The following is a 24,529-nucleotide window of genomic DNA, read 5'->3' as shown; positions in this document are numbered from 1 at the left end:
ACTAAGTCTGTCATCTGAACATTCACGTATCTGAATCCGCACATAACTGAAGGTTGGGATAGGCAGGAACAGCAAATTATAGAGCGGGGCTAAGTTGGTCCAAAACAGTCAGGGCCAGGTGATTTCCTGAAAGCCCATTCTCTAGTGGTTATCCGATGGTAGAAGAATAGAGGATTAATAGTTACGCGCAAGTTGATTTGCAAAAGGAAAACAATGCTTGCCAGGGCTTCAATCCTTGCAATAATGTGCTTTAGGCATCAATATATGGAATGAGAGGCACAAATTGCCAAGGTTTATCAACATAATCAACAAAATCAGAGAAGTGAAAACAGGATTACTTCTTGAAACCTGACTGCTAAAATGATGCAGTATATAATTTTAAGCTTTTGGTTTTAGATTTCTACATTCTTAATAGATTCTTAACAAAGAATCAGTGTCGACTAAAATGAACATGGAGTGTTCCATAATTGACCTGCAAGTAGAACTTAAATTTGTCTTCATATTTCCATAGCACCTCTAGCATAACACAACATCCCAAGACATTTCACAGGAGTATTGTTAAACAAAGCAGGACACCAAACCGCATCAGGAGAATTTGAGAAATTCAATTCACACAACATTTACCAAGCTTTTTCTTTTGTGCTCTAATCGGGACACATCTGCTCATCTGTTAAAACCAAGCCCAGGAAGATAATCAAATAAAGCATTCCTCCCAGTGCAAGTGCAGTCAGGACAAAAAAACCTTGATGCGCCAATGCACATGTCCCATGCAGATAAGTACAATGGCAGCTAATCTATGCTGGAATAATCTGAAAAATGTGTAAGTCTAAGTATAGCTACACAAATGTGTTAGGATCCCAGGTGACAGTAATACTGGATAAGTTACATCCTAAAAATGTTTGATAAGCTAGAACTTTAATTTTACCCACTGTTTGCTGTGTGATCAATCACTAAATATATTCACAAGAGGCTACCAATGTACCTTAACCAAAAGAATAACAAAGTTTATTACACACATAGGAAAACAAAAATGCTGTACACTTAATGGAAATACCAGAAATAAAGATGCAACCATTCAATCCTCAAAAGAATCTAACAGACACTCAAACTCCAGTAAATGGTCATCCTGTTTCCACTTTCAAGTTTCATGCCAAGTGATTGTGGTTGTTATTGGTTTATTTCTTTAAGTTCACTTAAATAAACTTCACTAACTTGGGACGACTCTCAGAACTCAAAATCTAAACTGAAACTGAAACTATGTTTCTCCCTCCTAACCACACAAAATATAGAAATAGAAATCAACCTTCAAGCTATATATGTTTCTTTGTACTTTAGAAATCAGGTTTCCTCATAATAATCATGTTATGAACCTTTATAACAACACAATTGTTACACAAAACATCTATGTGAATGTATTATTCCACGTTCTGTCTTTCTCCTTTGTTAACACCTTTTGGGATGACGATTTTTTTCAAAATGGAAGATTGCTTAAATCTGCAAAACATTTTGATAAATTCTGAAACTGACTCCCCAACTAGTGCAACCAATCATATCTATATATTTAAGCTGATAAAATTAACAAATTAATTAGGAACGTAAAAATTCAATAGTGAATTAACATTAACTAACAAAGCCTGAATTATTGTCATAAATGATGTACCATGCACCATCATTTTTGGAATTTGGAACAGTCTAAAAAGCAGCAAATGAATTTTGGTCACTGTGTGAAAATCATTTTTTTTTAAAAAAGGTCAACAAGTCATTATGGAACAGTGACCTAAATCCAACATTGTTCAGAAAGAAAAAGTGGTGTCAACTTCTTGTGGTGTTAATAGAAATATGTTTATGCCTTTGAGTTTATGAAATAATGTGTAAATACATTAAGGCCAAGAGTTTTGCTGTCAAGTCAGGTAAGAAAATACCAGCGTTCAGAAGCAAGTTTTAATGGCTCTTCAAATCAAAGAGTTTTTCAATTCAGTTCAAGAAAGCTGGTCCCTCCAGAAGTCGAGCTTGTGAAGCTTCTAGGCCAGGAGAGTTTAGATGGAAATCTGCAAGTTATTGGAACTAAGAAAGTTTTAGACCCTCAGATTTGTTCAGAGTTCAAGTCAGCAGACTCAGAAAGGAATCATTACATTGTCTCCTCAGTCCAAGGGGAAGAACCTGGAAAGAGTCACTTGAGGAGAAACCTAAAGAGCTAAGAAAGGGGTGTTTCTCTCAACTTGAGTTTCTGTAATAGATGATGTTGGGAAACAGGTTAAACTTTGTTTTTACGATTGTGTTAAGATCCTGATTTGTTTGATTTCTTTATTTTGAATGATAAACCTATGTTCTGTTGCTGAAGAACATCTGCATCCTCATGTGAAAATGCTTCTATGACTAACCACCACATTCATTAACTGAACAAATTGAAAATATGATCTGTCAAGCAGGTTTCGTTGTTGAATTTAACTTCTCCAGTAGCATCATCAGCTGGAATTGTAACAATGTCGAGTAAGGACAATGACAGGATCAGGATTGCCTCGTCCCATTTTCTGCTTCATCTATTTAAATTGAAATACTCCTCAGAATGATTAATTCAGAGATGCAATAAAAATATCTGTGAACAGGAAGTTTTTTCCAGTCTCAAAACTACAGCCTATGAAGTGCACTAGTTTCGACATTCCCTCGGAATTTTTCTGACCATTATTATAAAAGATGTTGATCGTTACATTAGTGGTGGATAAGTTGTTGCAGGGTATTCTGAGGGACAGGATTTACATGCATTTGGAAAGGCAAGGACTGATTTAGGTCAGTCAAATTGGTTTTGTGCACGGGAAATCATGTCTCGGTAACTTGGTGAGTTTTTTGAAGAGGTGACAAGGATGATCGATGAAGGCAGAACGATGGACGTTGTCTACATGGACTTCAGCAAAGCATTCAACAAAGTTCCGCTTGATAGGCTGGCAAGTAAGGTTAGATTAATAGGAGAGGCTGAGAAAGGCTTGGGCTTTTTTTCCTTGGAGCATCAGAGGCTGAGGGGTGACTTTATAAAGGTTTACAAAATCATGAGGGGGGGAAAATAGAGTGAATTTGCCAAGGTGTTATTTCTAGGATAGGGGAGTCCACAACTAGAGGGGATAGGCTTAAGGTGCGAGGAGAAAGATTTGAAAAGGACCTGAAGGGTAACATTTTCACACAGAGGATGATGCGTGCATGGAACGAGCTGCCAGAGGAAGTGGTGGAGGTGAGTACCATTACAACGTTTAAAAGGCATCCAGATGGATATATGAATTAGAGGGGTTTAGAGGGATAAGGGCCAAATGCTGGCAAATAGGACTAGGTCAGATTGGGATGTGTGGTTGGCACGGATGAATTGGAGCGAAGGATCTGTTTCCATGCTGTATGATTCTGACTGCAGTCTTTTCAAATTAGGCAAGGCTAAGTGGTTGGAAGTACATTTCAAGGTCACATATAATATCAAGGTTGCAAACAGATGGCTTAAGCCTCAGCTTGTTACTGGAGTGGGTGAGGAATCAATTAGAAACAGAGCTCTGAGCAGGGACCAAAAACAACATTTTCAATCATCCCAATATTTAATGCAGAAAACGTGCTCGCCCAGAATTGGTCACCTGATAAACAGTGTGATAATTTAGTGACAGTGGAAGAGATTTCATGTGGAATTCATGCAATTTTTACAACTAGCCTCCAATGAAGAGATAAATAATTTGCCTACAGTATATTTCATCAATGATTTCCTTCAAATGCAGCCATTTGACATTAAGGAAACAGAAGATAACATTTTCAGTCCATTTTCTCCTGCTTTATTCCCCACCAGTTGTAACCTTTGTGATATAGCACATCCATTCATCATTGCAAAAGTCAATGTCATCTGATGTCAATTCACCTCAAGATTTTCATTCAATATGTTTTGTTTTTAAAATCAGACTGAGAAAAGGAATACACCTTCAATCCAAATAAGCAAGGAATACTATACTGATGTGTATCATATTCTTCATCACTCTTGGCCACAGTATGCAGAAGAAAACAACTTGATTAGTTTAGGATATCTGGTCGGCATAGACGAGCTGCACCGAATGGTCTCTGTCTGTGCTGTACATCTCTGTGACTCTGTGAGCCTGCAACTCAAAGTTAACTGCAAACAATGGGGGCTCCCTCTTAGATCATTCAATTTATCTGATTGTTCAATTACCATTTTTAGGACTAAACTGCTGTTAGTTTTTTCTAAATAAAAGTTACTCCCAGGATGTGGGTATCTGGCATTTGTTTCCCATCTTGAGTTACACTGAGAAGATGATAGTGAGCCACTCTGAGGTGTGAGCAAGTTTTGGTACAATTGAATAGCTTGCTCAGTATATTCTATGGCAATAAAGTTTGGAGTCATATCCAGACCAGGTCGGGTAAAGATGGAAGGTTTCTTTCCCTAAATGATATAATGTTATGATTGCTGCACGACCTCAAGTCAATTTCTAAATCGTTCTAGATTTTCGGGGTTTGAAAATAATGGAGAATCATGAGGTACGGACTATGCATGGCACTGTCCTCAATAAGGAGCTATTTATCATCGACTCGTTTAGAATGCTTAAGCAGAGTATTTTTCAAAAATTAAGAATTAGCATCCTCTCTCATCTCGTCCTTCAGCTACAGGCTGCCACGGGTAAACAATCACATCTCCTGCCCTCAGGTCTTCTTGTGTATTTAAACATTACAAAACTACTCAGCAACAGGAGCCATCGCAGCAGAGGCCCAATTCCAACTCAACTCACACACCAAAAATCAGGAGCAGGGAGGTAGTTTTCTCTCTTATCCCTGCCAACCCTCCAGCTCGTATCCCTGTTTGTTGCCCATTTTGAGTATTCATGGCAGCCCAAGTTGTTGACACCATGGATGAGAAAACCTGTTAGCATTTTGGATAATTGGGGATGAGGGGGATTGAAACTTGAGTGAATTCCTTTCTGCTTACCACAACAGTGTGCCTCAGCTCCAACTACTCGAGAATATGATCTATTGCAGCAATTGTTCATTACTATTTTGCGCAAGGCTTGTCCTCGCCCTGTCTGCAAAGGTGTCCGCACAAGGTTTGTCCTTGTCCTGTCTCCGAAGGTGACTGTCAACCTGTGTGGAATAATAGGTGAACTCACACAGCGGACTCACCTGGGTCAAGAATATCTACATTTATTTCATTTGAATCCCTGACAGCAGGCAGAAGGAGCTGATTTTCATCCTGTCAATCTGACCAGAAATAAAATCCAGGCCGCTAGATGCAAGGCTAGTAATCCAACATATGGCGCTACTCAGCTGCCTAATAGTTTCACACATTAATTGTAACTAGTTTCACCAGTAGAAAGTCCCAGGTGAATCTCTACATCCATCAGAACAGGCGTATCATTAAGGGCACATTATCAATTTAGCAGTAAATTAACTTGACTTGATTAATGTGCAGATCTTGCCTCCTGAAATCACATCAGTGCCTATGATCCACACTGTGTCTGACACTTACGATATAATTAATCATGTGATAGATTGCCATTTGCCCTATGTCCTAAAGATTACACAATCAAGATACTCCAGCATCTGGCATCATACAGACTCACTTGAAACATTGGAGAGTTTTTTTTAAATTAAATGTTATTGCTAAGCAGTCTTTGGTTCATTTATGTAATAGTCAGCCTAATGCCGACAAATGTCAATGTTTGACATAAATCATCTATTTTGTACTAACCCGACCTACATCCGAGGATCAGTAACATTTCTCAAGATACAATGCTTCATACCAAATTAGGAGAAAAGGCAAACAATGGGCAGCAATGACAATAGATTGTCAGCCAACTATAGCTTTACTGAGCTACAAAGTGTGAAATAAATAATCCTGAATGAGTGGAAGAAAAGGAGAGGACATGTGATCCAGTTGTAAAGTGTTTTTTTTAGGGTTTTAGGACCCTGAAACAACGTTATGACAATGTTTCAGAGCTGCTTCACACAGGGCATAAATAGCACAGTGTGGACAGAATTAATTAGATAGAAGGTAGGTTAAATGAAGACAGAAGATCATGAGAGTTCAGGGAACAGATAATGAAATAATAAGAACATGCTACATCTCAGATTAACCTTGATATTTGTATCTGATGTTAACATGCAGTAAAAGAGAGTTTTACCAAAGCTGAAGCTGAAGACCATTCTTGACTTTGCCTTCTCCTTGATCAGTCGATCTTCAACCCAAACTCAGGGGTTGCCCAAAGACCACAGGGCAAAGCATCGTGATGCCAATCAGAAGCAAGATGGGGGCAGAGAAAGAGAACACGCTGAAATGCTTCCTTCTAGTTACACAGGCAAGTAGGACACTTGGTTGCACAAGAATGAAGAAGAATGATAAATCTGATGCGGCATGATTTGTGGATCATACACCACCTAGTTCACTTTGCAGTTCAGGTCACTCAGGTGAGGAAGCCTATTCCTGCCATATAGAAGTACAGCGATGATGCCGGGCATCAGAAATCATGAGGAAAAAATTGAAGACGTTGGGTCATATTCATTTGAACAAGTCATCAAAACTGTGTAAAAACCAGGTCCATGAGTCCAAAGCCATGAGGGTTCTAAATCAACTCTGTTCTCATAACCTTCATAAAATAAATTGTGAAAACCAAATATACTTCAGATGAATTTGCTGCTTTTCTTGTTAAAGCACTTCAGCTCACTAAAATCTTGGTACCTAAGATGTTTCCCTAGAAACTATGACACATGGTTTTTTTTTTCAATAAGAAAATAAACAGCAGCAATACATGATGTTCCAATTTTACTTATAATTTTCCAAAAAAATCGGAAACCACTTCTTAAAATTTATCTTCTGTGCAGTTTTTCAAAAATCAAAATGCTATAAAAAAAAGCATATAAAAATGCATGATTACAGCAAACAACAAATAATCTTTTCTGAGCAGGTTCTAAGTGAGTTCCAGTCATGGATGCATAACAAGCCTGTATGAGTAGTAATATTTATTCCAAGTGATTAAATAATGGCACAAACAAGAACCTGTACATAAATAAACACATATGAAAATCCTTTCAGATCTTTTTCAACAGACAAGAATCTATAGGAGTCTCCATGCAAAACCAAAAACTCAATTTTAAACCAAGTGGAGGCTATTTCTTCATGATTTTGAGCTTATTTTCCAGTTGCTGATCACTGCTTTTCGAGTTGTTACTTTGGGAGCTGCCGGCTTTGTTGTTAACACATGGATGCAGGTTTACTGAACGTGTTCAAGGGACCACTCTCATGTAAAGTAACTTCCAAAGGTACAGGCACCGAGGGACACCATTACTGCTGTCAATCTTATTTTTGTGGGCCCAAAAACAAGCACTGAAACATCAATCAAAATTCTTCTCCAACTTCCTTTCACATCTTATGGTTTACAAGCTTTCAACTGGCATAAAATATTAAATGTTGTGATTTAATTCAGTGAGAGATATCCCCCAGTGTGTTCCTCCTGCTGTTGTAAGCACACAATTTACAAGTAAGGAAAACAAATTCTTCTTCATTCAGGTCTGTAAGGCATGGAGACAACTTCCCTGTCTCTTTCAGATAGATGTGATAGAATGAGCTCTCTCATTACCGATACTCCTTCCTTAATCCTTACATCACTGATAAGGATCCAGAAAGCAAACATCCCTTAACCTATTCTGAAGAAATTGCAATTTTGGTTGTCAGTTTTGGCAGAATGAATGCATTTTTTTTCAGCTAAGGAAATCAAAATACAACATTCAAGAAGAAAATGCTATCTCCATACTTGCAAATCAGTTTAGATTTAGCAGTGTTTAGAAAATAGTTTTTTTTTTAAAAAAGTTCATTGATTGGGTGGGGTGTCCCTGACTCGACCAGCATTTATCGGCCACGTCAGAAAGCAGTTAAGAGTGAGCCACATTGCTGTGGGTTTGGTGCTATATGTAGTACAGACCAGGTAAAGATGACAGTTTCCTTTCCTGTAGGGCATCAGTGAACCAGATGGGTTTTTCCAACAATTGGATTCATGGTCACCGTTAGACTCTGAATTCTAGATCTTTATTGAATTCAAATTCCACCATCTGCCACAGCAAGATTCAAACGCGGGCCACGTGGATCTCTGGATTAATGGCTATAACACCATGAGGCTATTGCCTCCCTCCAATAGTACCTTTACATCAATATTTCTGTTCTTTATTGCAATGTGCCATCCTCCATCTCTCGCCCACCCAAGCTTCCCAACTCGAGAGCATGACTGCCCTCTGATATGTAAAATGAAGCACCTGAAGTGCGAGCAGGAAATTTGGTCAGAGCCAAGACCCACCTTTGGCCTTAACCTACACCTCCTCTTGATGAATTTCCCTTTCCATAGTCAACATCCTTGGTTTAAGTTCCCCTAGATGAATCCTGTTAATTCTGTCCATACTCCACTGAGAATAAAATCTGGTTTCTCCATTACTGAACAAGGTGGTTAAAGAAGATTGATTGAAAGAAAAAGTCCAAAATCCCTGGAAATACTGAGATTATCAACAGGAACATAGGAACAGGACTAGGCCATTCAACCCGTCAAGACTGTTTTGCTATTTAATGCTATTATAGCTGATTGAACTCTTCAATGCCTTTTGCGCACAATGTCTCCATAATCCTTTATGACATTAATAATCATATATTTATCAACCTCTATTTTAAAAGTGTATGTGTGCGTGTGTGTTTGTATGTTTGATAGTTCACCCTCCACATGAAAAAAGTCTCCTCATCTCATTCCTAAATGGCATCTCCATTATTTTAGAATGTGCTCCTTGGTTCGAGAATCACCAACCAGGGGAAACGTCCTACCAGCATCTACCCGCCCATCCTGTGAAATATTTTGTAGGTTTCTAATTCACTCCTTGGCACCTCCGCCTGGGCCAGCATTTATTGCCCATCCCAGTTGACAGTTAAGAGTCAACCACATTGCTGTGGGTCTAGAGTCATGTGTAGGCCAGACCAGGTAAGGACGACAGATTTCCTTTCCTAAAGGACATTAGTGAACCAGATGAGGTTTTTTGACCATCAACAACGGTTTCGTGGTCATTATTGTACCTTTCATTCCAGATTCCTGATTGAATTCAAATTCACCATCCACCATTGCGGGATTTGAACCCAGGTCCCCAGAAAATTTTCTGAAGAAGGGTCCAGAACCAAAACATCAGCTTTCCTGCTCGGCCTGTTGTGTTCATCCAGCTCTACATCTTGTTACCCTAGAAAATTAGCTGAGTTTCTGGATTAATAGTCTAGCGACAATACCACGAGGTCATTACCTCCCTTACGAGATCACTTCACATTCTTTGAAACTCTAGTAAATACAGGCCCAGTTTGTCCAAGCTGTCTTCATAGGGCAGTCTCAGCCTCCTGGGAACAAGTCTGCTGAACCTCCATTGCACTCTTGCTATAGCAATAATATCTTTGCTGAGATAAGGAGACCAAAACTATACATAGTACTCCAGGTGTGGTCTAACCAAACTCCTACACAAGTGAAGCAAGACTTCACAACTCTTTTACTCAAATCCTCTTGCAATAAAGGTTAACATTCCATTAGCCTTTCCAATAGCTTGCTGCATCCAAATGTTAGCCTTCAGTGACTTATTCACAAGAACACCAAAGTCTCTTTGCAACTTTACACTTTCCAAACTCTCACCCTATTGAAAAAATATTCTGCACATTTGTTCTTCCTACCAAAGTGGATAACCTCATGTTTTTACACATTATATTCCATCTGCCATGTCTGTGCCTGTCCATATCCTCCTGAAAAAAATGTGCATCTTCCTTAAAATGGACATTCTTGTTTTGTTTTATATCTTCTGCCAATTTGGAAATATTACTTTGGTCCCAATGTCCAAAACCATGATATATATACTGTTTTGAACTTTGCAACACCCAACTAGTCACGGTCTGCCATTGCAAGCCAAACACATTTATTCCCACACCTTCTTTTCTGTTAGCCAATTCTTAATGTATGCCAACGTACTACGTCCTACACCATACCATGTGCTTTAATTTTGTTAAATGATCTCTTTTGGGGGACATTACCAAAAGTCATTTGAAAATCCTTATTTGCAACAACCATTGACTTCCCATTATCAATTTTGTCAGTAACATCCTCAAAAAACTCCAACAAGTTTGATAAACACGATTTTCCATTTACAAATTCATGAACCCCCACATGAAATAATAGGCCAACTATTGGGTTTAACAGGAATGACAGCCTCCAAACAAAGCTTTAAGGAGATAAAAGATCTTCCATCAAACCAACTCGATACAAAAGATCAGAACCAAGGTCAACAATCTGCAATCCAAAGAATTTCCAAATCTTCCAAATCCAAGGAGTAGATTCAGAAATATTTGTGAAACTTCCAGACTGCCTGAATTTGGCAAGTCAGAAACATGGGGGAGTTAGGCTCGTGGTAAATGTAAAAGTAGTTACATACCTGGACACATAAATGTTCACAATGAAAGCACTCTGAGGGAGATGTTGTATAAGGTAGTGATTCTGAAAATGTTACTGTTGGAGACTGCATTAGATCCCACCCAATCTGAAGACACCATACAGAGCTAGATGGAGAGTGAAGAGTCTAGCTCGACATCCCAGTGTGGCCAGAAATGTTATCTCCTGTTCCCAATAATCTTTGGATTGTTGTCTAAGTAACCAATGTAACAAGGACATACTGCTGTCATGCAGTTAACTCCATCTTGACCTCAAGTTAAGTGCCTCTTCTTATTAAGATTCACTGTTGGGTAATCTCTACCACTGCTCATCAAACAGGCCCTTCAACTCAACATAGAATTGAGGATTACCCTGCCTCTGAACTAGGAGGCCTGCTCCAGCAGTCTGTGAAATTTGATTTGAAAATATCTAGAATTGAGCATTGATGCCCCAACTATTAGCAGATTGTTACTTGTGGTTCCGCAATGCATGCAATGCCATCCACCTTCCAAAACACCTCCTCATGCATTCCAGTTTAAAAAAAATTAAGTTTTCTTTAAAGCTGCAACAACCACTAGTTAGTGTGATCCAACAGTCTGGATCTGATCGCAATCTCCAGTTTTGAGTCAAAAAAGAGAAGCAACAAAGGAGATATTAGAATACACTTGACAAGCCATCAAGGATATGATTAAAATGAGCAAATTTCAGAGATTAAGAATCTGAAAATAATTCATGCCCCAGATCAAGAAACAGGCAACTAATAGCATGACGGAACTGAAAGGGTTGATGCAATCCACCAGTGCAGAGGCTAGATGGATGGGTAACTTTGCTGAAGAACTGTCAGAACAGTGATGTGGGTCAGACTACAATCATTTTAACTGACATTCAAGTAGGACATCAAATGGTGCACGTCTGGGTCACAGAGTGAAAAATATCATCAGTAACACCTTCCTGGCAAGCAAGAGAGTACCGATTAAGGACGCAACTAGCTCATGTAATCACTATCGCGACTCCAACCTCCATGAACCAAAACACAGCAAGATGGAATTGATTTTGTTTAATCAGCTCCTTGCTGTATTCGGCTTTAAGCTCTGCTACTGTTACAAGGCAGGTCAGATACTTGTTCAATGTATCTTGATTTTGACACAGCTGAATGTCATACTGCAAGCAAGGCCATTTATTTTAAATTATTTTAACTGATACCAGCACCGACTTGGCTCAGTACAGAGCTTGAAGCAAAAGCCTTTGGTCAGAGGGTGAATGCTTCCAATTCAAAAATCAACATTTTGCATTTATAAAGCACTCGTGTCATACTGACATGTTTCTGGGCTCTTCACGAAACTTGGCACCAAACCACTCATGACGCAGATGACCACAAGCTTGATCAAAGAGTTGGAATTTAAGAAGTGCCTTAATGGAAGAAAGCAAAGTAAAGAGGCACACAGTTTGAGCAGGAAATTCCAGAGCTTGGGGCGCAGACTGATGAAAAATCAAAAAATCTTCCAAGAGAGTAGAATTGATGAGTGTAAAGGTCTCTCGGCCAGCTGTGAGGCTGGAGGAGATCATAGATATAGGGGCCACCGAGTGCAAAATTCACCAAGAGGCAGAAAAGTGAAGGAAGCTGTTAAATCCATTCTTGTAAACCTCTTGGAGCTGATTCTGGCTTCCTCTGGCTGGGACAAAGGGGAAAAGCAACACATACAGGGACAGGAGAAGCTGGGAAATCAGTCAACCAACTGAGGCCTATGATGCAGAAGATAAAGGATAATAGAATCCCTACCGTGTGGAAACAGGCCCTTCGGCCCAACAAGTCCACACCGACCCTCAACTGATAACTGGTGCATTTCCAGAGAAACGTGATGGTGGTGCGAAAGCGAGTAATTTGAAATGATCTCTCAAAAGAGATTTTGATAGGCATAACCGTCTTTCATTTCTTCAAAAGTCTTTTTATTCCCCATCATTTTCACTGCAGGGTTAATGCTTCTCTGTTAAGTAAGTGGCATATAAGGGAGCAACTTGCGTCAATGGGTACTGACTTGGCAGTTATGAACATCATATAATTTGTCAGATACATGGCTGTTAGTTTTAATTGCATTTCATTTAAATTATACATTACAGGTGATTACAATCAATGTAAAAAGTAATTACTATGCAAATTTCAATCAAGGGAGCCCTGTTTGAAGTTAGAGAGGTGTGACCATAAAATAAATTCTCTACAAGAGATTCAAATCTGCAAGAAAATTAAATCCTTGAAGGAGATTGACAGAATTTCAAGCAAAATATATGTTCTGTTCCTGCTGGCCATGGAATAAGGAACTGCCAAACTAAGAACTTTGGGAAAAAAGCCTTCTAACCAATTTATAGAATCCCGACAGTGCGGAAAAAGGCTATTCAGCCCATCAAGTGCACACTGACCCCCCAAAGTGCATCCCACCCACACCACCACTCTATCCTTGTAATCCTGCTTATATAATGGCTAACCCACCTCGCCTGCACATCCCTGGATACTATGGACAATTTAGCATGGCCAATCCACCTAACCTGTACATCTTTGGACTCTGGGAGGAAACCAGAGCACCCAGAGAAAACCCACACAGACATGGGGCGAATGTGCAAACTCCACACAGACAGTTGCCAGAGGCTGGAACTGAACCAGGGTCCCTGGCACTGTGAGGCAGCAGTGCTAACCACTGAGCCACCGTGCCGCCCAAAATGAAGACAGGACCTAGGGATTTTTACATTAGAAAAATGCAACCTCAGGCAAACACATAATTTTGTCACCATTGGATCTCTGCCCACCTCAGACTGAAGCCAAAGAAACCATCTCAACATTAGCCAGGCCAATGGCCTCTATATCTGACAGATCCATTCCTGTCCACTTCTGAAGCTGGTGGAAATGTAAATGGGGAATACAGTGGAAAAGAACCCTGCCCATCTCCTCAATTCAGAGATATTTCCACCTCTTCTTAAGGGACCATGTTATGCCCTAGCTTGTTCCACATAATCCAGAGCATTGTGAAAGGAAAACAAGAGAATTTTGTCATAATCTCATCATGGCGCCGTCACAGCACTTTAAGAGTAAAGGCCAACATGTAATTATTTCTTCATCCTAAGATCCAAATCCAAAGATTTTGCATCCGAAGATGTGCCGGTTAGGTGGATGGGCCATGCTAACTTACCCAGGAGAGTCCAGGGATGTGTCGGCACAATGGATTAGCCATGGTTAATGCAGGTTTACAGGGATATGGTGAGGAAGGGAGTTTGGGTGGGATGCTCTTTGGGAGTTGGTGCAGACTCGCTGGGCCAACCGGCATCGAGTGGCACTGGAGGGATTCTATGATTAAAATTTCCTGGAGTTCATTCACCAATCACTCTGCCATTCATTAAAATGTGATTTAAGTACAAGTCTTGAAAAACCGTAAGTTCCCTTTCTGCTGCAACAGCATTTTCACCCAGAGTAATAGGGGGCAATGTATACAAAATAACCAGGAATACAACATTAAATATAGCAACTGAGGGCATCGCTGAACCAAATACCAACAACTCTGCTTTTAAAATAAAGCCATTCACCAAGATCCTATTCTTCCATTCTGATGTTAATCGTTCTTGATTTTATCTTTAAATGCAGTATTTTTTTTCCCATTTGTCAAAGGTATATTGATCATACTCTAATTCCATACAAGAGAATTTATAGTTGATTCAACAGGTCCATTCCAAAGAAAATAACATGTGTACTCCACTTGAGGCTAAAGGATATGTTAGAAATTCTTAATCTACTTTCAATATTCACACATGAAGTTCTTGTCCTTTTCAATATTTTATCAACATTGAGTCAATATGTTATATTGTTTTTAAAATGAACAGAAAGCTACAAAAAAAAACGGCCACCCCAGCTATTTCTTTTCTGCATCAAAACCACTCCTCTGTCTCAAAAGGAAGCAAAAGAAACATTCCATACTACTGTTGTCTCAATGTCCTTCTACAATATAACATGAAAATAAAGCATAATATCAGAATAGTGCATCCTGCATTTAAGACAGAGGTGAGAAGAAATTTATCTCATAGAATCATAGAATCCCTGCAGTGTGGAAACAGGTCCTTCGGTCCAACAAGTCCACACCGTAGTGAATCTGTAGAATTCTTCACCACAGTGGACTGTACAGATTGGGTCATTAAGTATATTCAGGAATGAAATAGACCTTTTTTTTTTAAAAAATCAGTAAGGGAACCCAGGGTTATGAGGAAAAGGCAGGAAAGTGTAGTTGAGGATGAACCCCGATTTCAATAAAAGGCAGAACAGACTTGATGGTTTTATGGTCTTTCCCGAAACCAGCTCGAGGTGGGAACTTCAAATTGAGTGTGTGATTCAAACACGCTGCCTCAAATTCTAAAGGTGTCAAATTACAGCGCAGGATGTTTTATCAACATACCATCCCATCTCTTGTAAAAGGACTTGAGGATGTGTCATGTGAAGTAGCTACTTTGTTGACTGGATCAAGAATTTGTTTGCAGAACCGACTTCCATTGAAAGCTTCTGAACTCTCTGCAAGCCTTCCAAGCAACCATGATAATGAAAATAAATAGCTTGAGAGTGGGAGAAAAACCCTTCCACCGTTCCAACTAGGTGTCCATTTCAGCTCCAACCTTCTGAAAATTCAACTACAAGAAACCTCATAGTCTGAGAATCCTTTACAAGATCTTCACTTCAACGCTAGCATAAGATTTAGCTAAGAAATCATAGACCTGTGACTGAAGAGACTGCAATAGCAACTTAAACCGCCTCTAACGGTTTTTGTGTACCATTATGGTTGTCTTAAGGGACTAAGAGGCTTAAAGAGTTAATGTTGAGGATTGCATTAAGCATAGGCCAACATGACAATTTCACCTGTAGTCTGTTGGCAGGGGCAGCTTTGGACATTGAGGTCTTTCTCAGACTAAGTAACAACGTCTATCATACCAATGTAACACGTATCTAGTTACTATCGCCCAAAAAAATTGCATCTGGTTTAAGACAAGAGACTCTTCTTATTACACTACCAGATGGTTTTCCTCCACTACACTAGACCAAGCAGAAATCTCTCAGGCAGTAGGTGGGTGGCAGTGAATCTGTTAGACGTATTCAGCACCAAGATGAACTGTGGTAAGGATCCATCATTTAACTATTGCGTGCATGAGAGATGAATGAGTGTGATGCTGTGTTTAAAACATCAGGAGTTAAATTGTGATCAGAAGGTACCCGTTCATTTAAGAATGCACAACAAGCTTATTACTGGAATTATTTTACAGGTACTCTGAGAATAATGAAGTGCACATCCCTTCTAAACAAACATATGTATCACTGGATGTAAAAAGGTACACACACATTTTGTATGTGATAAAATGTTGATTACTGCAACAGGCATCTCCTGTTCAGGAGTGTGCACACTGCCTGATATCTAACTGTATAATGATATATTCAAAGACATAATAATGGACACCCATGTCACTTTCCATAGGTATTGGCCCAGAGTTAGCAGTAAGTGAAAAACAAGACTGCTTACCATTAGCATTGAAGTAAGTAGATCCAGCCATGTCTCTCATCAGAGTTTTATCTATATTGTTATGTTGCAAAAGTGCAACTTCATGAAGCATTTTTACTGGCTGGAGAAAGAATGCTGTTATCAGGCTGCCCAGGCAACCAATCAAAATCAAGGATTCCCACCGACAGCCAAATTGGTAACAAAAAGCATGGCTTTCAAAAAAAAAACAGAGAACAAAGTGAAGATTGGGACACATAATTAGGGTGAAGGTAGAAACTAAAACATTCTCAAAAATCTTCTTTGAAAATGAATCAATAAAAATAACTTCAAGCACTAATTAATTATTTTAAAGCACTCCACAATTATTATATTATCTTTTCAGAGTTATATCTGATGTTCACCAACTTTTACAACTCATGGAGCTGTTAAAATTCCTGATTGGGTGAGGTATAATTTTTAAGGGGTTTCTAACAATGAGGTGCTCAAAGAACTTGAAATTTCCACTGATCGCAGTGATTTCTGGCTCTACAAGTGGCACCACAGTCCAGAATCACTGCACTCATTCCTTAAATTATGGGCATTTTCAGAAAGGTGAGGTCAGCAAACAGTCAACAACAATGGTCAGAATCAAATCTTATTTTGATTCATCTCATCACAGAGCTCGCTTTGAGACCGAGAGAAGTGATTTAACAAGATATCAAACTACGCTCCATTATGAAACTCATTTACCTTTTCCTGATAAGCCCTGGGATTGTGACACATCAGTTTTAACACATTTGACCAGGAATTCTTCTCAAACTGAGTTGTTTGATGAATTGTCCTTGTATCTTTTTGTTCTTTTCTCTGTCCATACAGCAATTGTTAAGTGATTCCCTAGTAGTCTTGTGAATAAAATGCACTATCTTGATTGAGTTGCGAGTCTGAAGACACTATACAGCACTATTTTCACTACAAATCCACATCATCTTGATTTCTGCAATGAGACAATTAACTTTCAGTGCCTTGGAAGTAGGTTACAACTTCTCATTAACTGGCTTGGGTGACTTTAATACACAACACGCCAGTTTCCAGTTTTCGCTAATTCTGAAACAGAACTCATTCCCAAAGCCTTGCCCTGAAGAGAAAATAAAATCAGAGATCGAGAACCGTGACGAGATATCACTAAACTTGATTTTTAAACTTGATTGTTAGGCATGACGATCTGTTATCCTGTCCTTCAAACAGCAGAGCAAGAAATATGAGGATTTCACTGTGTTTATGCATTTCACTTCACAGGTTTACTGAATCAGTCTATCAACACTCAATGATAAATCCACATGCAATATAATTGATGTACTGTCAAGACAAGCACTAAAGAATGCCTACCCTCTGTTCCACAGGCATCACAGTCTACTTGAAAATAGCAAGGTGACTTCTCCAGTAACAAATAACAATTCAAACTTGGTTACATGCTTGGCTAATTTTTGTTAGGTATCACCCCAAACTCTTAGTGAGTTCTGTTGCCTGCACCTCATGACAAAACAATTTGTGAACACTGCCACCAAAGAACATGAAATCTTCATGCAAAGCAAAAAGGACTTCCTTTCTATAACGTGTTTCATAAACTCGGAAAATCTCCACGCACTTTCTCAAGTACCTTGAAAGAGGTGGCATCCCAGGAACAGTCAAAGTTTATTCCATTGAAAGGGAAAGACAGGGCAAAAAATTCCAGAACTCCTTGGATGGCAAAAGAAATAAGCATTAAGATTATGCAGAAAAAAAAGTGCGCATGTGAGAGATGTCAGATAGAGTACAGTTCAGAGCCAGGTTGAATATAGCAGGTACAGAGGGGAAGTGAAAAATCAAATGAAGAAAGAAAAGTCAGAGAAATAAGAGAGACTGGCAGCCAACATCAAAAGGAAACCAAAAGTTTTCTATCAGAATGTAAAGAGTAAAAGGGTGGTAAAATGAGGTATGGGGCTGATTAGGAACAAAATTGGGGATGTATGCATGAAGAGGGCATAGCGAGGTATTGAAATTTGGATCTGTCTTTACCAAGGAAGAAGATACTCCCCAGGCCATGGTGAAAGAGCAGGTACTTCAGACAATTCAAGAGTTTAAATTAATAAAGGGGAATTATTGGTCAGCAATGTAGTACCAACCACTGGTGGCTTGTGGTTGAGGTAGAGACAGCAATTCTCCTTTCTAGGCTGAATCTGAGGGCTTATCTAAATAGTATTAATGGAGGATAAATCACTAACGTGCCAAGACAAACAGAGGCACTTATCTTAGCAACACAATGTAATTTATTGCTTTATAGCAGTAAGTACAAGCCAATTGCCTAGTTTTCATCATTACAAAAACCAATCAGCTAGCAGAGGTGAGATGGCATTCACTGGGACCTCGTGCTAGACTGCCTCCTCACAAGCCAAAGACTGTATGTAGTCATCAGACCGGATGGACCTTAACATCACTTCAGCATCAATTCTTTTCAGAACCACTATCTTATAGAAAATATTTCCCCCTAAGCATTTTCACCACAGGTAACATTTATCCATTCAGGTGTAGAATTATTTTTACATTAACCACTACCCCATTAACCCTCAATTCTAACGTCACAAATTCAGATGATCTGGAGGTTTTTCCACTGTTCTTCCATAATGTGTTCTCTTTGGACTGGGAAGGTTGGTAGACGAGAGAACTGGTGGCCTTGATTCTGCTTCTCTGCACATCATTGCCCCACTGGAGGATCCTTCAACTCTTGGATGTTCTTTGAGAAGGAAGTTAATTTCTGTTAAAGCTGGCAGCTGGTGCTTGATCTTGTCTAGGGGACCTTTAATCTCCTGAGTTCCCTTTGAAGAGGAACTCTTCCTTCATAACTCAGGTAGCTGTCCTATTAGATCACCTGCAATCCTTTAATCTTGTCAATATCAATCATGGAATACGGCTGCTCTGGTGAAACAAGCACTTTTTTCTTTGCAGTATCCTGGATTTTCAGACTAGTCAGTTTCTTCTTTGTCACCATGTCCTGAATCTCTGGATGTTGGTCTGGCTTCAATGAAGTCATATGCAGCTCATCTCCATGATCGCCTAGCAAAGTTGTGCACTCAATGTGCTGATACATCTGCATTGTGGTACATTAGCTCATTATATTAACTTGATGGTTATGTTGGATCCCTTAATTTGCCTTATGTGGGTGTCTTGCTGGTGAAGTAGACATTTTTACATCCTCAATCGTGGTAGTCAAGGATTACTGTTTGTATTATCTTATTATGTTTGTTACTGATAATTCTTCTTTCGAGGATGAAGAGTGAATCTGACAGTGTGGTGGAGGGATGTTCCATGGAATCAGTGAAGAAGAAATTAGACATTATCTGAAATGGAAGATTATGTGGGGAGAAGGGAGGAGAATGGTATGATGTGAATTACTCATGTAGAGAATCAAGGCTGACCTGATGGGCCAAGCGGTCTCCTGGTCATAAACAATTCCACAAGTGTGTGAAGTACTCCTGAAATGAAATTACAATTTTAATTTAGGAAATGCAGAAACTAATTTGGATGAAGTGAGATGCCACAGACAGCAACGTAAAAATGACCAAGTAATCTGTTCTGATGTTATTTGTTGACAAATAAATATTTATTGGCCAGGAACCATTGCAAAGCTCCACTGCTTAGACTCAAACAGTGTTACTGAATGTACATCCACCCAAGAACAGACAGGGCTTTTGTTTGATATCTGTTTTCAAACGGTGCAACTCCAGCAGTACAGCATGCACACACTCGTATACACACACAAACACACTCCCTCTCGCACACAAACACAGAGGCACACATGCTCACACACTGTCACTGGCAGGCACCTTATTATTCAATAAAGTGTAGGTGAGCTCTCCTCCATATCCTGGCAAATATTTGTCGTCATGCGACTAAATCTCTGAAAGAAAAATTGCAGCACCATTACCACTTGGCTGTTTGTGGGATCCTGCTGTGCAGAAATGGGGTGCCACCTTTCCTACAAGTCAAAAATTACGCCCCTTGCTGTTGCGTGCTTTGAGACATCCTGAGGCTGTGAAACTGGTTTTGTGAAGTTAAGTCTCATTACGTTTGGGAAATCCTCATGATATCAATGGCTCATAGCTGTGCTGAGAGGCTGGGGAGATGAAGTGAACCAGAAATGTGAGCTCCTGAAGTGTTGCAGCAAAACTCAAAGGAACTATACTGATGTCCCTCAACTGAAGATGTTGCACTGATTTGTCATACAAGTAACTGCCAAAGATATATGTCCTGTCACTAAAGCACCAGCAATGGAAAATACTCATATTGTAAACTGGGGAAAATAATTTGATTCAATTTCCAAAGGAAAGCAGCTGGCTTCCTGAGAACCTGTCTTACTGAGATGTGTCTGAGAGAGGGCATGCACTCAAACCATACCACTGGTTTGGCATGGTTGTTCACAGTTTCCAAACTGGATTTCCAAACAAGAACAGGCAGATACTTCTGCATGAAAGAGCAAAATGACACTGGAAGAGACAACTTTCCTTTCTCAATAAAAAAAAAGCAAGAACTGTAGATGCTGTAAATCAGAAACAAAAACAGAAATTGCTGGAAAAGCTCTGCAGGTCTGACAGCATCTGTGGAGAGAAATCAGAGTTAACATTTTGGGTCAAGTTTCTTTTAAATCCCCTACTCTTTTAAATCTCAATTGTCTGTTACACTGTATATTGCATTCTGTTCTATACTTACGTAAGGAATGATTTTTGTGGACAGCATACAAAACAATGCTTTTCACTATGTCTCAGTATATGTGACAATAATAAATCAAATCAAATCAAAGGCTTGGGGCATGGGATTTTCCTTGCTTTCAACCTAGGCATTTGTAAAATGTAAACTTCTCGTGAAGCAGGAGGGGGGCTCAGAGTAAGATATATTACAATGTTCACAGAGGGTAAGCAGATGAATAACAGTATGATCGATGATCCCCTTCCTCCCATCTCTTCTCATTCTTTTTAGCCACGGTCCCACTCTGACTCACTCTCTACTGTCTATTTCACTGATTTGCTCCATGCTCCTCCCGTTGAGGCTCATCACAATTGAACTAATTCTTTCCCTGATCATGAAGACTTTGCAGTTCCTTGCCTGATCCTCAGGGTGCAGTTCCTCTGCAATTGCGAAGAAATTTGCTCTGTACCAAAGTTTCAGTGGTGTTAGACAGCCAACATCAAGAAGCAGGGATGGTAAGAACAGCCGATGCTGGAGTCTGAGATAACACAGTGTGGAGCTGGACAAACATCAGCTTTCCTGCTCCTCTGATGCTGACTGGCCTGCTGTGTACCTCCAGCTCCACACTGTGTTATCAAGAAGCAGGGCCTGGCCTGACATGAGTTCGACGTCCTAAGGGGGAAGTTTCAAGATACTTTGTTTTAAGAGTTAACAAGTTTAGGTTCTACGCAGCAGCAAAACGACAGCACACTAATTCTAATATTGAAATGCTCAATTCATCTATTTCTTCTGCACCTCCAAACTTGTAGAACACAAACTGCATAACATATTGTCAATATTCTTCTGCTCTACTCAATTTGGATCTTAAACATTCGTTCAGGCTTCTCTCCATTTCAAAAGAAAGAAAGAGAGCAGATAGTAAATGAAAGAGTTGAAAATGCCTGGATCAAGCTCTCCAACAATGAAGATGTCATTCATACCAACTGGCACTATATGCACATGATAATTCCCTAAATACTTAAGACTTGATTTATCTAACACCTGAAAGAAATACTGTGGAAATTCTAAGGCTAATGAACTACTTTGAAGGACAGTGATCTGTACAGCTAAATATGTAAGCTATAACAGATTCATCTCATTCATTGTGGTGTCTTGCTGCAGGAGAGCGGTTTCGTTTTTGGTGTTTAGTGAACATTCGGCAGTTTACACATGCTGAGTAATGAGTACAAGAACAAAAAGAATTTTCAAACAAGAAGCAATTTTCACACAAACATGATTAACAAACAATCATTTAAATTATGAGACATTCAGGATGCACAAAATGACTAAATTGCTTTCCCCCCAAGCTTGCTGTGATAATACATAAGACTACATCCATAAATATCAATCACTAGCCAAAAAGCTTGAACAGTAATGTATTTTATTACAGCTCAAAGCCTGTATGTTCCATGTATATGTTTGGTTACTCTGTAAAAAAATGTTGATTTTTCCGCAACTGTGAGATGATTCTCCATTTAGACATATCTATGAGACCATTGAAAGTTTTGTTTGCAACTGCTGTAGTCTGTTACAATGAAAGCCAGTGTTCAAATAGCACAAAGCAACAGATTATCCAATATGCCATTAAGTGAGTATACAAATCATTGTAAACTTCACTTAGAGAAAATTTTTCTTGATACCAGAATTTCAGTTAAGTAAAGCAGGAACTGATCCAATCATATAACTGCACAACCCAAAGACTTCCCAGGTCCCATTCTAGGATTTGAGCATAAAAATCAAGGTTGATGCTCCAGTGCAGGACTGAAGGAGCCCAGCACTCTCAGAAATACTGTCTTTCAGAGCAAACGTTAAGCCAAGGTCACCGAGTCACAGAGATATACAGCACAGAAACAGACCCTTTGGTCCAATTCGTCTATGCCAACTAGATATCCTAAATTAATCTAGTCTCATTTGCCAGTATTTGACACATATTCCCCTAAACATTTCCTGTTCATCCAGATGCCCTTTAAATGTTGTGATTGTACCAGTCCCCACCACTTCCTCTGGCACTCATTCCTTACACACACCACACTCTGCATGAAAAAATTGCCCCTTATGTTCCTTTTAAATTTTTCCCCTCTCACCTTAGACCTTTGCCTTCTAGGTTTGGACTCCCCTACTCTGGGAAAAGGACCTTGGCTAATCACCCTATCCATGCCCCTCATGATTTCATAACCCTTTGTAAGGTCACCCCTCAGCCTCTGACACTACAGGAAAAATAGCCCCAGCCTATTCTCTCTCTAGCTCAAACTCCCCATTCCTGGCAAAATCCTTGCAAATCTTTTCTGAATCCTTTCAAGTTTCGCAAAATCTTTCCTACAGTAGGGAGACCAGAATTGAATGCAGTATTCCAAAAGTAGCCTAACGAATGTCCTGTACAGCTGCAACATGACCTCCCAACTCCTATACTCAATGCACTGAGCAATAAAGGCAAGCATATTAAACGCCTTCTTCACTGTCCTGTGTAGCTACAACTCCACTTTCAATTAACAATGAACCTACACTCCAAGGTCCTGTTTGCCTGCTCAGGTGAATGAAAAGAGCCCATGTCATGAATTTCAAAGAGGAGCAGGGGAGTTCTCTATGAACATCAAACAAAATCAGACTACTTGGTCATTACATTGCTGCTTATGGGCGCTTGCTAACTAAATATTGGCTGTTGCCTTTCCTATGTTAGAATAGTAATCGCACTTCAGAAAGGATTTCATTGGCAATGTGACAAACTGGGCAGCATGGTGGCTCAGTGGTTAGCACTGCTGCCTCACTGTGTGAGGGACCTGGCCTCGATTCCAACCTCGGGGGACTGTCTGCATGGAATGTGCATGTTGCCCCGTGTCTGCGTGGGTTTTCGCCAGGTGCTCCGGTTTCCTCCCAAAGACGTGCAAGTTAGATGGATTGGCCGTGCTAAGTTGCCCACAGTGTCCAGGGTGGGTGGGTTAGCCATGTGAAACGCAGCATTACACGGATACTGTAGGGGGATGGTTCTGGATGGGGTGCTCTTTAGAGGGTCGGTGTGGACTTGTTGGGACAAATGGCCTGTTTCCACACTGTGGGGATTCTGTGATTCTCCAAAATACCCTGAGATGTCTGGTAGTCATGAAAAATGCCATATGAATGCAAACTTTCTTTCTCATTGACTTTGGAATATTCAGAGCTTATGCAAAGTGCTATAAAATACAAACTGAAACATTTTCTTTCTTTGCAACCACCACCAATAGCACCTAAAAGGCATGAGATTCATTAAAAAGTATTTTGAATGGCAAACACTGATGGTTTAAAGACCCAGTAAATTGTTTTGAATGGCAACTTTCACTTATCATTTCCAGGAAATTGTGGGCCTAACTCTAACAGTGGGTGGAAGAACGCGATCTAACTACAGCATCACGCAGTCCATAGGGAACAAAATACTGGCCTGTGACTATCCACGTCTATGAAATTCACGTTGTTTTTTTAGATATGAATTGAAAGAATGCATCATAATCAAAACCATCACTATAAACTGAAGAAAAAAAACCACCATCCTTGTAATTATTATAGTGTGTCCAGCAGTAGACACATTCAGAAGGTCAGCATCAGCATAGACTCATCTAAACATACAGTTAGGAGCAGAAGTAGGCCATTCAGCCCTTCTAGCATGGTCTGCCATTCAATAAGGTTACAGCTGATCTCTTTCTGTTCTGAATTACATGTTCCCATCTACCTCCATGTCAAACACCTGAGAAAAACAGGTGAGTTTAAAACTGACAGAAATGCAGTGCAGCTTGTCTTCTTCTAGAATAAGGATACAATATTTTCAAGACTTAGGGGCACCAGATTTAA

At 39.7% G+C, this 24,529-nt stretch overlaps 1 protein-coding gene across 1 annotated transcript in view; it reads right to left on the bottom strand.

The window, feature by feature from the left end:
- Positions 1-24,529, bottom strand: part of cntn1b (contactin 1b) — a 685,547-nt gene that overhangs the window by 525,421 nt on the left and 135,597 nt on the right. The gene's annotated exons all lie outside the window — the stretch shown is intronic.

The sequence above is a fragment of the Rhincodon typus genome, chromosome 18, assembly GCF_021869965.1.
Source record: "Rhincodon typus isolate 14 chromosome 18, sRhiTyp1.1, whole genome shotgun sequence".
Lineage (NCBI taxonomy): Eukaryota > Metazoa > Chordata > Chondrichthyes > Orectolobiformes > Rhincodontidae > Rhincodon > Rhincodon typus.
Note: the sequence above shows the minus strand (reverse complement) of the source record. Positions and strands in the feature narration are given on the sequence as shown.